The following is a 15,176-nucleotide window of genomic DNA, read 5'->3' on the forward strand; positions in this document are numbered from 1 at the left end:
TCCTATCACCTGTACCCTGGAGGTATTGAAAAGACAGGTAGACGAGGTGCTCAGGGACACGGTTTAGTGGCAGAGAGGAATGGTTGGAGTCGATGATCCAAAACGTCTTTTCCAACCTAGTGATTCTATGGTTCTACGATTCTATGGATCTACAGTCCCGTCCCCCCGGTGCTGCCCCCTCCCCTCGGAGCGCGGCGGGACCCCGGGGCCCAGGGCGGCCTCTCGGGCACCCCGGGCCCGGCCTCGGGAGTAACCGCGCGCGGGATTGGCTTCTGCCGGCGAGGGGGCCATATTGGATCACCTCACCCCGCGCTCACGCACCATTTTATCGCCTCGGCTCCCCCCGCCTTTCCCCCCCCGCCTTTCCCGCGGGGGCTGCGGCGTGCAGGGAAGGCGCCTGGGCGAGGAGATTCTCACGCTGCCGTTTCCCCGCTCCGCCCCCCCCCCCCCCAGGCGCCGTGTCAGCGCGCGGCGGCGGCCCCGCCAATCAGCAACGCGGGGACAAATATGCAAATGTACCCCCCGGCCCGTCCCCGCGGGGTCGCGGCGCGGAGCGAGTGAGGAACTTGCGCCCCCCCCCCCCCCCCCCCGCCTCCCCCCTCAGGGCGGGCCCTGCGCCCCCCCCCCCTCCCGCCCTGCCCTGCCCCTGCCTGGGCGGCGGGGGGAGGAGACCGCGCCGCGCCGCCCTCGCCCCGCCGCCGCCTCTGCCGGCCTGCGCCCGCCGCCCGGTGAGTGGCTCCGGGGGGGGAATCCCCGCCGAGAGAGAAGGGGGGGGAGGAGGGAGGGAAGGGGGAGCTGTCAGCGTGGGGCAGCGCCGCCTCCGGGCAGCGGCTGCGGGCGCCGCCGCGTAATGGCGAACCCGGCGGTGAGTACGTGCGGGGCACGGGCGGCTCCGCTGAGACAGGCCGCGGGCACCGGCAGCGCCTCCCCGCGCCCCCCCCATCCCCGGCGGGGCACGGCGCGGCGCGGCCTGCTCCCACACCGGCAGCCTCTCCCCGACCCCAGGGTCTCCGCTCCTCGGCCCCTGGCATCCTCTCCCCGCCGCCCCCGGGGTCTCCCCTTCTCCCCACGCCCTGGTCCTCTCTCTCTCTGTCTGTCTCTCTACCCCCCTGGGTTCTCCGCTCCTCGGCCCTCGGCATCCTCTCCCTGTCGCCACCGGGATCTTTTCCCCCCGCCCGCCCCCAGGGCTCCTCTCCTCGCCCCCCGCCCCCCCCCCGGGCATCCTCTCTTCTCTCCACGCCCGGGTTCTCCCCTTCTCTCTCTCCCCACCCCCGGGTTCTCATCTTATTCCTCTCCCCAGGCCTCGGCTTCTCTCCTTGCCCTCCGCGCCCCCGGCATCCTCTTCCCCACCCCCGGGTTCTCCTCTTTTTCCTCTCCCCAGGCCTGAGCTCCTCTCTTCGCCCCGCGCCCCCCAGGATCCTTTCCCCACCTCCAGGTTCTCCTCCCCCACGCCCCGTCCCTCGGCATCCTCTTCCCACCGCCCCGGTTCTTCTCCCTCCCTCTCCCCACCCCCGAGTTTCCTCGCCCTCCGGGATCTTCTCCCTACGCCCAGGCTCCTCTCCCCACCCCCAGGTTCTCCTCTCTTCGCCCCCTGGGCTCCTCTCCCCGCCGCCGCCCCGGTTCTTCTCGCCCCGCGCCCACCGCGGCTGCTCGTGGTCCCTCGCATCTTGCCGCCGGGGGTGGGAAGAGGAGGAGGAGGAGAAGGAAGAAGGGGGCACCGGGGGGTGGAGCGGGGCAGGATGGAGGCGGCGGGGCTGCCCGGGATGCGGTCCCCGCGGTCCCTGCCCCGCAGCGGCGCTGAGCAGGCGGCGCCGGGCCCGCGGGGGCGAAGTTTGGAGCGGAGGAATTGGGCCTTCGCTAGGTAGCGGCGTGGGGAAGAGGGTGGATGCCCTGTCCCTGGCCGCTTCCAGGTAAGGAGGTGGCAGGGCGAAGGGAAGAGGACTGGGCTCCTCGGGGAAGTTGGAGAAAGGGGTTGGCTGTCTCTCTCTGCCCCATCGAGAAGGTGCTAGAGAGAGGCAAGGATTGGGTGTTTCTCTTTTCCCCTCGTCAAGGTGATGGAGGTGAGGGTTGGGTGTCCCTTTCTCCCCCTTATCAAGAAGGTGACAGAGAGAGACAGGGGCCGAGTGTCCCTCTCTCTCCCTCATCAAGAAGGTGATGGAGGGAGGCAGGGGCTAGGTGTTCCTCTCTCCCCCATTGAGAAGGTGATGGAGGCAGGGGTTAGGTGTCCCTCTCTCCCCATCGAGAAGGTGGCAGTGAGATGAAGGGGTTAGGTGGAGGGAGGTAGGGCAGGAATATCTCAAGCTGCCTGATGTCGCATAGGAAGGGGGCTTCCTGGCAGGGAAGGGATGTGGCATCCTTCCAGGCAGAGAAATGTGAATGTTAGACCCAGGTTCTCGCTATGCAAGATAACAGAGGTGAGCAGAGGGAGGAATGAAAATTATTTCCTAGGACAAGTGATGCAGTAGGAAAAAGAGGAGCTGAATTTGGCAGCCCTCTGGCTTGGATCCGTGACAGCAGAAAACGTGGAAGCTGGGAAAAGGAATGGGAAAGGGGAGGTTTGGCACTGGGTGAGGTGTGTCTGGGAAAGCTGGAGATGGCCATGCAGTCTGTTGTCCTTCTGGGCTGGAAGGTTTCTGGGGTGAGGAGAACCAGTGGCAAGTGGCTGCAGGTTCCCACTGCATGGGTGGAAGTTTAAAAAGGGACTGGGCTCTGCAAGTGCAAGGTTGGAATTTGTGGACTGGAATTTTCCAGGTAGGGGCCGCAAGCTGTCTTCTTTCAGGGATGACAAGGAGAGAGGATTTTGAGGCTAGCTCAGTACTGTACATACATAGCACTAGGTGGATAGGTAGCATGCATCTTTATTCTAGTGGTGTGGAGAAATTGTGTTATTTCCTACTGGAGCTTAAAGCAGTGAAACGTTAGAACCTCTTTAATTCCTTTTACACAGCCAAGTTTTTGTGAATAGGCATAAAAAAAGAGAGTCCAGAATTCTCTTATTTGGCTTTGTAGCTTTGCTGTTGAGGCTGATGCATGCACTTACAGTTTGTAAGAAATGGTTTGCACTCCTCTCTGTCTTTGTATCATAAGTTTCTAGAGTCATTAACAGTTCAAAACTTCCTTAAGTTTGTGAAAGTTGGTTGACTTCATCAGCTGAGAAAATAGGGCACCGTCTCCCTGCATGGTGTAGAAGAGGTCTGAGGACCTGAGGTCCTTTGGTGATACAATGCATGCTCATGAGAGACAAAATAACACTCTATTTCTAGGGATGTGTTTTCTAGTTCTCCTCTTGTGTCTTTTTTGATACTTTTTAAGAAGTAATTGTAAGAAGTAATCCTTCTCTCAAGAGAACCAGGCCCGCCTGTCTGGACAGCTTTCTGCATCTGTTTTTAAACCTGTGTCACTTGACACCATCAAGTTCCCATTTGGCAGGGGTTAGGTGAAATAATTATTTCACTTTGTTTCACATGTAGTCATTTGTATGCAAATGTAAATAGGTTCTGTAGTCAAGGCAGAATAACATTCAGACATCTTTGAGCAATATCTGGATTTTTACCCTGGCACTGAATTTTAATTTATTGGAGCGTACTTCAACTCTTTGCTAGTTTCTTTCACAATGTAAATACTTTCAAAGAAATAATTATTCCTATTTTATACCTGAACTGTTACAGAAAGAGTAGCAATTATTGTTCTTCGCTTTTACTTGCAAAGTTTCTACACATCTCCAACTCCTCTCGCCCCCAACTAATAATGATTTCTAAGTTATTCTTGCTTCTGGCAGATGAGGCTTTGGTGGACTTGGGTGGACATCAGTGCCCAATTTTTTGTAAACAAAAGAGCAAAAATTTATATATATATTCTTGCAAGTTAACCAATCCAGGGATCCATGTGCCAGGCCCTATGCATAAATCAAGGGCGTACAGAGAAGTGAGTGGGAAGTAAGGTAGGATGTGAACTTCAGGTAACAACTCTGTGGTTACTGTGCACTGTGAGCTCTCTAACCTTAATGTAAATGTGAAGTAGCTTTCTCCCTTTTTCCCCTTTTGGTGGGTAAGCTATTTCAATTTGCTGTGCAGGCACATTGGTAGTTACAGCGTGTCTGTGCTGGGTTAGTTTACTCTACCTTGTTTGTTTTTAACCAAGTAGTTCTGTTTACAAGAACTTTCGCTGTTCTTCATGATGAAGATAAGTTACCTTATTTTACTCTGAGTAAAGCTGTCATTTTTATTGTAAAAAACCTGGAATTTTAAGTCTCTCAGTTTCTCAAGAATTTTGAGGAATCCGAGCACCTACTCACTTAACATGAGCTGCTGGTGCTAAATGCTCTTGAAGATTAGCCCAAGAATTTAGCCATGAAAAACTGGATGGAAAGCACAGTCTGTTTTTTAAAAACTATTTTTTGTGATGTTATCTAAAATGTGTATGACCTGAACCACTACTAAGAGCCTATAGAGGCCCTAAACCAGGTGTTGTTCATTTGTTTCCTTTTATGAGATACAAGTTAACTGATGCAGGCAGATTAAAACAAAAGGTGACATGTTGCTTTAAAATTGCCTTGTTCGTGCAATCCGTAAAGAGAATGCACTTTTGTTCTTACTTGCTTTATGTGGTTGCTTGTAAGGTAAATATTTTTTGTATATGTTACAATTTTACAATACGTATTTTCCCTCTTATTAAACTGTATGTATCCTTCAAACACTCCAAAGGTACAGGTAGTCTGGACAATTTTGTTGTATGGGTCATGATTCCTTAAAGTGCATTTTTTTTCTTTTGTGTCAGTTTGTGGAAATAAGTATCCAATGCTGCATCATTACCTTTCTTTCCCCTTCAGCAAAAGAAACTGTGGTGGTAAGAAGTAATTCTTTGGCTGATACAACCACCACCGGAAAGAGTTTGCAGCTCTTGCTTTGGCTGAAGGAATAGCAGGGTTCTCATATTTTATCTGTCTGGCCAATTCATAAATGTGAGAAAGAGCTGGCCGGAAGTCAAACAGGCTGAACATGTGACTTTCTTATTTACAATAGTGTGGAGAGGAGAGAGTTTGTTTTGTTTTATTTTGAAGCAGTGTTTTTTCCTAAAGTGTTACTTTTTAAAAAAAGTATAACGTGGTTTACAATGACCATGTTTTTGAGTAACTGCAGTGTTGAAAACTTGTGGAAGACCAGCACTGAATCAAATACTTGTGTGGTCAGTGAAGCTATAGCTTGACTTCAGAAAAATAAGCATCCTAGTATTACTTTGAAAACAGGTATATAGTAGCTTTAAGATGGATACACAGCTTCCTCTTAGAACTAGCTTTAGTGATCAAGTACAAGGCCACTTTTGGTAACACCTTGGAACTAGGTTCCCCTTTCAGTGCTGCCTTTACATTATGTTTGCTTACTAAGCTGCAAGAAACAAGTTACAAGGGAGGAAGCATTTTTTTTTAACTCAGAATTCAGCAGAAATGTATTGGTATGAGATGGCATCTGTCATTGAGCAAATGTGGTGAGATCTTCAGCTCCATTCATAGAGATTACCAAAGAGAGATCAAATACTAATGTCTCCAGGATGCCAGTGTACATGCGTCTTTCTTAAGATGCGCGTTTTTGTTATACTCTTAAACCAACAGTTAAAATCTGCAGAAAGATGGAAAAATGTTCCCATCCTTTTCCTAAGGCAAATAGTAATTTTGACTTTGTTCTTTATCTGAGTCATATTAGAAAATGTAGTAACTCTGGTTACCAAATTATTTCCTTCTGCAATGCATTCTTGGGTGCTTTTCCTTGTGTTGCGTGAGCAGTATTGAAAGGTTGGTTCGCTCTTCTCTGTTGGTCACTAAAATGCAGCAGTTTCTCCAAAATTTATTGTGCGAATGGCTTTTGAAGAATAAATGATTTTATTTCATTTGATACTTTACACCCTAATGAAGAAAATTTTAAGCTTCAGAAAGATTATCTCTGTATAATGGCATGAAAATCTATCCGATATTCCATATGTTAGAGGAAATCTGAGAAAGAAATAGGATATAATTTTGTTTTCAGTTACCCTGTAGTAAAGCCATTGTAGTTAGTGGCTTCCACCAATACTAAAAACAGCTTTAGGTGAGACAGTGGGCTCGATTCCATATAATCTGGTGTTGCTGGCTTCAGCATGTAGTTTTTGAAAGTATATTTTGCTGATTTTCAGAATCTAAACAAGAAAATGTAGTTTCAGAGCCAGGTTTTTAGGTGTGTTTTTAAGAATGAATTCATAGATAACTTGGAGGCATCGATGAATATTTTCCCATTTCAGTGGCAAAAGTTTTTTAAAATTCTACTTTGTCAGGCTCTTGAGGCAGTGTGTTGATGCTACACTAGAAGGCATTTGGAGTCTGTTGCAGGTAAATTCAGGAACATGTCCTGAATGTGCTGGAAGCCATGAAAAATGTTGTTTTGCTCCAGTTATTGTTTTTATATTGATTTGTTAATTTTAGTAGAGTATATTGAACAAATCACAAATTCTGTATGTCCTGCTTTACATGTGCTTGGGTGAGTTTTTTTTTTAAAAAAAAAAAAATCACATTGAATCTTAGATATAGGGTGGCTTTTTTTTTGCATAGAAAAATTGCGTGCACCCTCTTTCTGTAAGTTATGGGCTTTTGTTATATAGATGGAAACCCTTATACCAGCTCATATAGTATGGAGTTGAAAGCCTGAGCTGGCTCTCTTCAGGAGAGTAATATCATGGTATCTTAAGTCGGTTGTGTCAAGACTTGGAATTGTGCTTTTTTTCCCAAATCTTCACATAGAATGCGTTTCTCAGTGTCAAGTCTTCACAACTGTTGGTCTCTACTCCTAGATTGTGACTCATAGACATCTGTAAAACAGACTCAGTCCTTTGCATTGTTCTGGTTGGTACTTCAAGCCTGTGAACTTGCAGTAGTTCACAAAGATGCCTGTCAGGATAGAGCATGAGAGTTGTTGGAAGTCAGCGTGTTATCAGCTTGCGCACTGAAAGAGGTCTCTGCTGTGTTTTGTCTCTGGTGGTTTGTAATGAAATCTTGGTTTAGGCCACATCGGCAAACTAGAAGGCTTTTTTTTCTGCTTTTCAATGCAGACGTTTCTCTACATCTTAAAATGGCAATATAGTTCCTCAGGCAAGATATCAGAATTCAGAAGCGTATCTTGTAGGTCTAATTTAAGGTGCAATGCTGAAATTTATGACAGCACTATAGAAAGCTGTATAATGCTTACATCAGAAATCTGAACAGCACCAAGAGGATTTACTTTTTAAACTTATAAAGGTGCTTATGTAACTACCTTTGTAGAGACCAGAACTCACCTGTAAAGTACAAATATGTTAGGCTGAATATGTTGTTCTAACACTTTTTGACAACTAAAGAGCATAAAAAGAGACATTCATATTCTGTCCAGACCGGCTAAGATTTGTGGGCAGATCACCTAATGAAAAAAGTTGGTTTTAGCAGTGTTGAAACCTGGAGAACATTGGGAAATGATGTTATTTGTGTAAGAAAAATAAGCAGGAACTCAATGAAGTCCTTAAATTCATGAGTCTTCACAGGTATAGGTTGGAGAAATGAAAAGGCAATGATGTTTGAAGAGCAGAACTAGTTGCTAGTGTAGCTTCTTTCAGTAGTGTTGTGGCCCTTAACTTCTTAGAAGTTATTTTCACTAAAATAAACTGACTAGGAGATAAACTTTGTTCTTTTCAAGAATATTCTCCAAACTTTCAATGTCTTTGAAACTCAATGTCCCTTTTAGCAAATTAAGATGTTGTAATTTTCTGTATTGTGTTTGTCCCTTTATTGCAATTAAATTCCCACAAAATACAAATCACAAAATAGAATGTATGATTACACCTCAACCATTTTAATGCCAAGTGTAATGGGTTTGTTTAACAAACTAAATTGGGAGACTGCACAGTGAGGCAGCTGATGCACACGTACATGTTTTGTTCTGCAGGCAGTGCTTTTGAGGGCAATAGCCTTTGGAGAAGGTGAAGGGGATAGTTGAAAGTCCTAACTGCTTAAACTGCTGCTGCTAGGTTTTCTAAAGGTATTTGCAAATACTGAGGCCATTAAGACCACACGACAGCTTTGTACTAAACTAAATTATTTTATTAAATTACATGTTCTTTTAAAAAGTAGAAATTGGGATTGTTAGTCTAAACTAACTGAAATTATTTGTTTATTCCCTATTACAGTAATGTGTATATGGTTTTGGTTTAGTGTCCAAAATTAGAGTAATATTTTTCAAAATTTTTTATTGATAATAGTGATTCTTTAGGATTTAATAAGAAGCACTTAAGGAGATGTCTATTTTTCTTTTGGTATTTTATGAAGACACTATTTTAGTTGAGCTGTGGAGGATAATCTTTAAAAAAAATTCTAGGGTAGCTTAAAATGTGCTTGTATAGCTTAAGGTGTGCTTATAACAAATTGAGTTTTGGTTCTGTTGAATAAAGTATAACCTTTGTTTGTAAATCAGTGACTTCTCCCAATTCAGGGTTTAAAAGCAAGTTTTAAGACCCTCTTCCAAGGAAGCAGACTTACAGAACACTCTTTTTATCATATCTTATTTAAGAGATTATATATACACTTGTATATTTTATATATATGTAATTAAAAGTTCACGTGCAATATAGCTTATTTGAGAATGCGTGGAGATAGATCCCATTTTACATCTTAATAAAGCTTTATGTTCCTTTTGTGTGTGTTTCTCTTTGGCACTTACTATAATCTTCTGTGATTCTGCTGTCTTAAGTATTGCTTGTATTTTACATTAAAAAAACACTATAGATCTGATGAATATATATTTAGTTATATTTTTTTTTCTTTTCAGCACAGGATTTTTAAAAAAAAAAAAGTACTCCACAATTGTCTCCATATTGGAAGCTGTTCAAGCAAGTGGACACTGGCCTAAAGAGTAAGAAACGTCTTGTTTTCTCTTTACTTTGAGGATTCACAAAGAACTCAGTTGAGGGAGCATCCAAACCAGCTATGTTTTGGATAACCCAGAATTGAAGGTAGTGTTTGTATTATATCGTAGTTACAGGAGAGCTAGGAGAAATTACTTGAGTGCAAGTTTTCGGGGTTTTTTTTTAATGAAAATTAAATTTTTGAATGTCTCAATTCAGTTAATTTATCTGTTGTAAACTCTTTGTTTAGTCAACAAATAATTTTTAAATAAACAGACATTTAGGAATTAAAAAATGTATTGAAGTGCTCCATAAAACCTGACAGTTAAGTAATTTCAAACTTGATTCAACTTTCTGGATGTGCAGAGGACTTCTGCATGGTGTGAGCTCTACTTATGTGGTGGCAGTTCTTGTATAGAAAAAAGAATAAGTAGAGGAAGCTTTCCAGCTGTTCTGATAAAAAATTCATACCACTTCACATACATAGCAGACAAGAATGGAAGTACTTCAACAGCCTTCACCTAAGTTTGTGTTTGGGCACACGCTATTTTTATGAATTTTAGAAATAATTCTCTGCACGTTAAATCGTGCCATATTAGGGTGTAGCAGAGACATTTTAGTTTAGAAATGTTAGAATAAGTCTTGAAGTTAGAGAATAATAAAAGGACAATAAATGTAGTAACTTATATACTGAATTAGTGTAGAATAATTTTCTACTGGAACATTGCAAGCTTTTCATAGCTGTTCTAACCAATTTACGTTTGACATATTACAACATTGTTTCAAAGATGTGGGGTGAAGAAATAATCTTTATGTTAACATCTGCTTTGTAATACAGCGATAGATGCTATCTTATCTTTTAATCAAGATTGAAGGTTCAACTGTATTAATACTGTTGCAAAGGTATTTAAGAAATCATCGTCAAGAAATTCTATTTAGAGAGAGGGAAATGTGTATTTGTTCAAGTTGGAGGATGCTGTGCCTTAGAGAGAATGATCATGTTTTTGGTAGGGTAGCACTGTTTATGGAAAAACACTGGTCTAGAATGTATGTGAATTCATATACTAACGTTTCATGTGTCTTTTAATGTTAGAGGGTGTTTTCTTCGCTTTGAGGCTTTTACACGCAGGCTCTAGAAGCCTTTACTTTCACCCCATGCACGTTTTCCTGTACACTATAATGTTTACAAGCATCTAGCGGATTAAAAGAGACCTTCTGCAAGCTGAACTCCTCTGTGTAGGAGGAGGCAAGGAGTAGGATAAAAATGTTGTGCGAGTATGCTCCCTTAGAAAGGCAGTGTCAATTCCTTTGGGCAAATGCGTCTGTCAGTACGTAACACTGTACTGCTCGTAAAAGATACAGAGCTTTTCGCATTGACAGGTTTAAAAGCTAACCTCAAAACCTGTATTTTTGGTCCTCATATTATGTCTTAAAGTTGCCTGAAAATCTTTAGTTTTCTGGCACAAACTGCCCTTCAACTTAGAGGCTTGTAAGGTTGGGGTTTTTTTTTTTAGTGGCCCTACAAAATGAGCACTTCACTTGCCTATTAATCAGGCATTTATAAAACCTTGGCTACTGGTGATTGTGTGTTAATTCTGCTGTTGTTGGTTTTATGGTATTGACTCAGGTTTTAAGTATTGCATTTGAATATTTACTGCTGAAGCTGGTTATTGTGTGATTTGTGTACCGTGTTTCATTTTCAGGTCTCTAATGATGAGGTATCCCATCTGGATTTAAAGCATATCTCTGAGCTTCTTCATTCTTCGTCGAAGAGATGTGTTCTATATTCATGGGTAAGGATGTTTTTTTATCTTGACTTAGGCCCCTCTCTTAAGTATCTTGTGATATATTTTTAATTTAGAAGATTTAAGCAACTTATATCTTATAGGTTAATCAGATACTTATTATGGTGTAGGGTTCTTCAGGTGCCTGTGCTGGCTTTTACTTTTGACTGAAGCTAGTTATTAAACTTTGCAATTTGTATATCTAAATATCAGTGCTTTAATTCACTTCTAGTATTACAGATAGAGAAACTGCATGGTGGTATATAGGTAAATAATTAAAAAAATGGCCTGTGATTTATGACTGCTTCTCTGATAGATGCAACAGTTCTATAAATTTTAATTGGGCATCTCACTGTACGTTGTTTGAATTTGGAGTTTTGGGAGGAGAGAAACTCTATGCTGGAAAGTAACAAAATAAAAGGATGTGAATTTTGTGCAGCTAAAAAATTAATGTTTTTTTTCAGTAATAAACCTTGTCTCATCTGAACAATCTTTGTGGTATTGCACACCCCTATTTCAAAACAGTAGAAACAAAACCACCATAAAATGTCACTAGAAAATATGAATTTTTCCAAGTGCTACTAATATTTTTAGGTTTTGTAGGTCTCTAAATTTAAAGATAAGCTGAGATGATTTAATACATTACAGAATTTATTATAATGTTCTCTCTGGATATATTAAGCACTGCTTGCTGAAAAATCATTTTGAGACTTTATGAATTTATCTTGAGTTAAAATTTAATGTTAAAACGGATCTCTTGAACAAGTATAGTAAGTGGACCAAACATGCTGTGAGACTTCCTGATATCATGCTGTTTGTACAGAGAGTTCTGCGATGTCCTTTGGTATGGTTTTGCTCTGTTCAGCCTAAGCAAAGCTGCTCTCAATCAAGAAGCTGACCCATTCACAGAGAAGGCAAATGTCTTTGAGTATGGTACAAATTCATCTTCAGTTGCATTGGAAGAATGTCATTTGGCATGTTGGTTTACTTAGACTTTCATGAATGACCATAACAATTGATAGTTACTGATTTTTTTTTTTTCCCTGTAAATCTTTAATATTTCTTTCCCAGAGGCTACCTGCTTCAGGAGAAAGGTGGAGAGGTGGTGGAAGGGATCTTGTGCATGTCTGGGGAGTAGAGAGGGAAACTACAAACTACATGAGGAGTTTGGTGCAAGCAAAGCAAGTGTAGGTATGAGAGCAGACTGTTCTGAATTACTATGACAAGCACATAAAGGACAGTTTTATGCTCTAACTCAGAGCTGGAACTGTATTCGTAGCCATGGACCTAGTCCTAGAATTTAATTTAGGACCGTTGGGTTCAAATCTTTCTCTTCCTAATCTTCAAATCAAAATACAGGGTACTTAAGTTATCTTTTGAAGTATGATGTCTGTGAACTCTGTAGCAGAATAGAATTCTAAACATAACTGGTATGTTGAGGGTGTGATTTTACTAAAGGGATGGGTCATTACTCGAAAATAATTACAAATGCATACCTATGAAAAGCAATTTTCAAATGAATATTGCATGTTTTTCTACATAATTGGATGTGTATTTTAATATTTAATTAAACAGGTTACCCCATCCTTATTTTAGTGATAACAATAAGAGAAAGCTTTCTAATAACACTGCACTCTTCTGTACAAAGATTTACTAACTCCTTTCTGTTAGGGAATAAAAGAGTTCATCTCTACCAAATATCTAAATGTTCTTTTTTAATCTTCTACATTTCTGGGATTTAGAGGAGATTGTGCTGCCCCTTTGTGCATTTCAAATTTAACTGGTAAATTGATCTTTAAATCCATAATAGAATATAATTGATATTGGCGCATCAGTGGGAAGTGAATTCTGTGTTATTTAATTTACAGCAGCTTTTTTAACTTGGCCAAAGCTTTAGTTATAACTAAATCTGACAAACAATTATGGTTTAATTGTGTTTTATTTTTAATATGAGGAGAGAATGTCTATCATTTCTGGATCGTATCTGAATATTGTCTAGAAGTGATCAGGGTTTTTAGTATCTTTTTTTTTTTTTAACACTATACTGTCTACCTCTTTTGACACAATGTTCCATCTGCTAATATATGGGCAAATCGTACAAACCACAAACCTGTCATGCTGTTGTATGCTACTTGGAACTTAGCAAACAAAGACTGTTCCAGTCTCTTTGGCAAGTCTCTGGTTTGGAAGCAAGTCTGTTATGCCTGGTTGCATTGCTTTCCTTAAAACCCAGCATTTTCAATGCATCTAGCATAAAGCTTTTCTCCAGTTAGGACTATCTGTCTTTGCCCCTTCTGTGTCCTTTACCTGTGGTGTGAATTTCTGTTATGTCATGCTTTTTGACTTCAGTTTAAATTCCTTGTGCCTACTAACTTGTCCTTAGCTGATTTGAGACAGCTTCTATTATTTGTCTGGACGGCCACTGTTACACCTTCTTGTGAAAAATGGCCATCAAAGTCACTGCCTTTCTCTTATCTGTGGTACTGTCACATATCAGTCGTGAAGCAGTGATACTTAGTCTATCAAAGGATAAAAGAGTGGATTTCATCGTGATGTGCTAAAACTTTACCTGAGCTACTTGCTTATAACTATAGTAGCTTGTTTTCTGTTGTCACTTCATCAAACTAATCAACAATGCAATTAATGCAATAAAACACATCAGTAGTTTTTATTATCTTGTCTTTTACTGCTACTCAACTTCATTTTTGTGAAAGCAAAATTTGGTAGCTTGGTTCTGTTCTGCTTTCTTATGTGTTCTTACTTTTTCCTTGCATTCTGTAAAATAAATCTTTCTGTCTTTTTCTTCTGGTCTTTAAATCTTATACCATTCCTTTCATTTCTGCTCTTGCTTTTGTCTGTAGCTACAGCTTGTCTTTTTCAACTCTGATCTACCGCACGCTGACATAGTATAAAAGGGGATCATGTCTCGGGGACCTTTAGACTATTTCTTCTTGGTCATTCTTTCTGACAAGAACAACAAGTTGAGATTAAACTCTGATGGACAACCAAATTAGATGAAGTTGTTTTTTTTTTTGTCTCCACCTCTCACCCTTGCAAGGAATTACATGAACTGCATTAACTTGAAACCGCAGTTTCCTAAGCTAGCTCTAGTATTGATTCATTCTTTTTGCACATGCACTTAAGGAAAGGAATCAAACTCTTAGTGTAGTTTCCAGTTTCGTTTCCAAGCGGTATTGAATACGATAAGTACAGTTTGAAAAACATAGTAAAGTTTAAAAAAGTGAGAATTACTGAAGTAGTGCATGAGAGCTGCTTTTGCAGATTTGAGAAGATCAACAATAGTGCATTGAATTATATTGTTTGTAATTGAAAAGAGCGGTTTTAGACCATACAGAATACAGTATTGTTTGTTTTTAAACGATAACTGTGGGTTATGCAGAAATTGGTTTTATTCATTCATTTGGACCTCAAGGTCTACTTTTATATAATTAATTCTGTTCTAATACTTCAATTTAAAATAGATCTTTTACTGTTAAGAACCAGTAGATTACAAAAAGTGCAGGTGTTCAGTTTAATGAACAGTTACTGGACCAAAAAAAAAAACCAAGAGTTGGGAGCTGTTTCTGTTCTGATTCAAGTGTGTTTGCGAGTGACTTAATACTTCTTGAAAAAAATGCTGTGTTCTGTTCAAAAGACTAAATTATACAGTTGACAATTTGAAGTAAATTACTATTTAAATTGTGGATGCTTTAGCATATATAAAGATGGCAAACCTTGAAATGCGTTCACCTTAACTTGGGTGATAGAGTTAGTCTTTCCTGTTAATTAATGTATAGAAAAATTCATCTTATTTAAAAAAACAACAGAAAATAAATACTTTTTTATAGAATAGCGAATTTAATGTATGATCTTATTCTATAACCATAAGATTGTGGGTATTCTGCAGTCCTATCAGTTGATAAATTTTCTACGTAGAATCAGCTTGATTGATACGAAGTAGAGAGTTTAAAACACAAAGGGAGAAACTAAATACTAGTAAGAAATATTGCTGAATGCTTCTGGGTTCTATTATATATAAAAAATCTGAAGCAAAATCCAACTATAGAAAATTCGGAATTTACCATATATCTTATAATTGGTAAATATTATTGAAGCAATTCTAGTTACAGAGAGCAGTAGCTTCTTAGATCAGATACAACAAGCATAGTCTTCCAATTGCTTTGTCAGGTTGTGCCTCTGTTGTGGTACTGATTTTATGGTCTAGAATGGGACCAAGCAGTTCTTAGACACTGATGTTGTGGAAGAATCTTGGTAACTGTAAGCTGGATAAAGATTAATACTAAATCGGTATATAATACAGGTAGAGAATTTGGGCATTCAAAATACTAGAATGAATTTAATTTCTAAAATGAGTGTGACTTCATCACAAATTCTCAATGCAAGAGGGTACAAAGATGTCAAATTTTGTCTACTTTAAATAGCTGTAAAATGGAATTATTTACTGTAACTATAAAGAAAAAACAACTTGTGTTTCCA

The 15,176-nt window shown here is 40.8% G+C and overlaps 1 protein-coding gene across 6 annotated transcripts in view; it reads left to right on the top strand.

Annotated features, from left to right (window-relative positions):
• Window positions 1-689: 689 nt before the first annotated feature.
• The window catches only part of CHD9 (chromodomain helicase DNA binding protein 9), a 93,016-nt gene continuing 78,529 nt past the window's right edge, over window positions 690-15,176 (top strand). For 3 of the 6 annotated variants that reach the window (XM_054078557.1, XM_054078562.1, XM_054078561.1), the window contains exons 1-2: window positions 8,820-8,903; window positions 10,599-10,688. The gene's annotated coding sequence lies outside the window, so the exon portion shown is untranslated. Of the gene's footprint in view, window positions 729-8,819; window positions 8,904-8,988; window positions 9,004-10,598; window positions 10,689-11,790; window positions 11,871-15,176 lie in introns of those variants that run through there. The other 3 variants (XR_008452009.1, XM_054078558.1, XM_054078559.1) reach the window with 3 other exon arrangements.

Source organism: Cuculus canorus, chromosome 13, assembly GCF_017976375.1.
Source record: "Cuculus canorus isolate bCucCan1 chromosome 13, bCucCan1.pri, whole genome shotgun sequence".
NCBI lineage: Eukaryota > Metazoa > Chordata > Aves > Cuculiformes > Cuculidae > Cuculus > Cuculus canorus.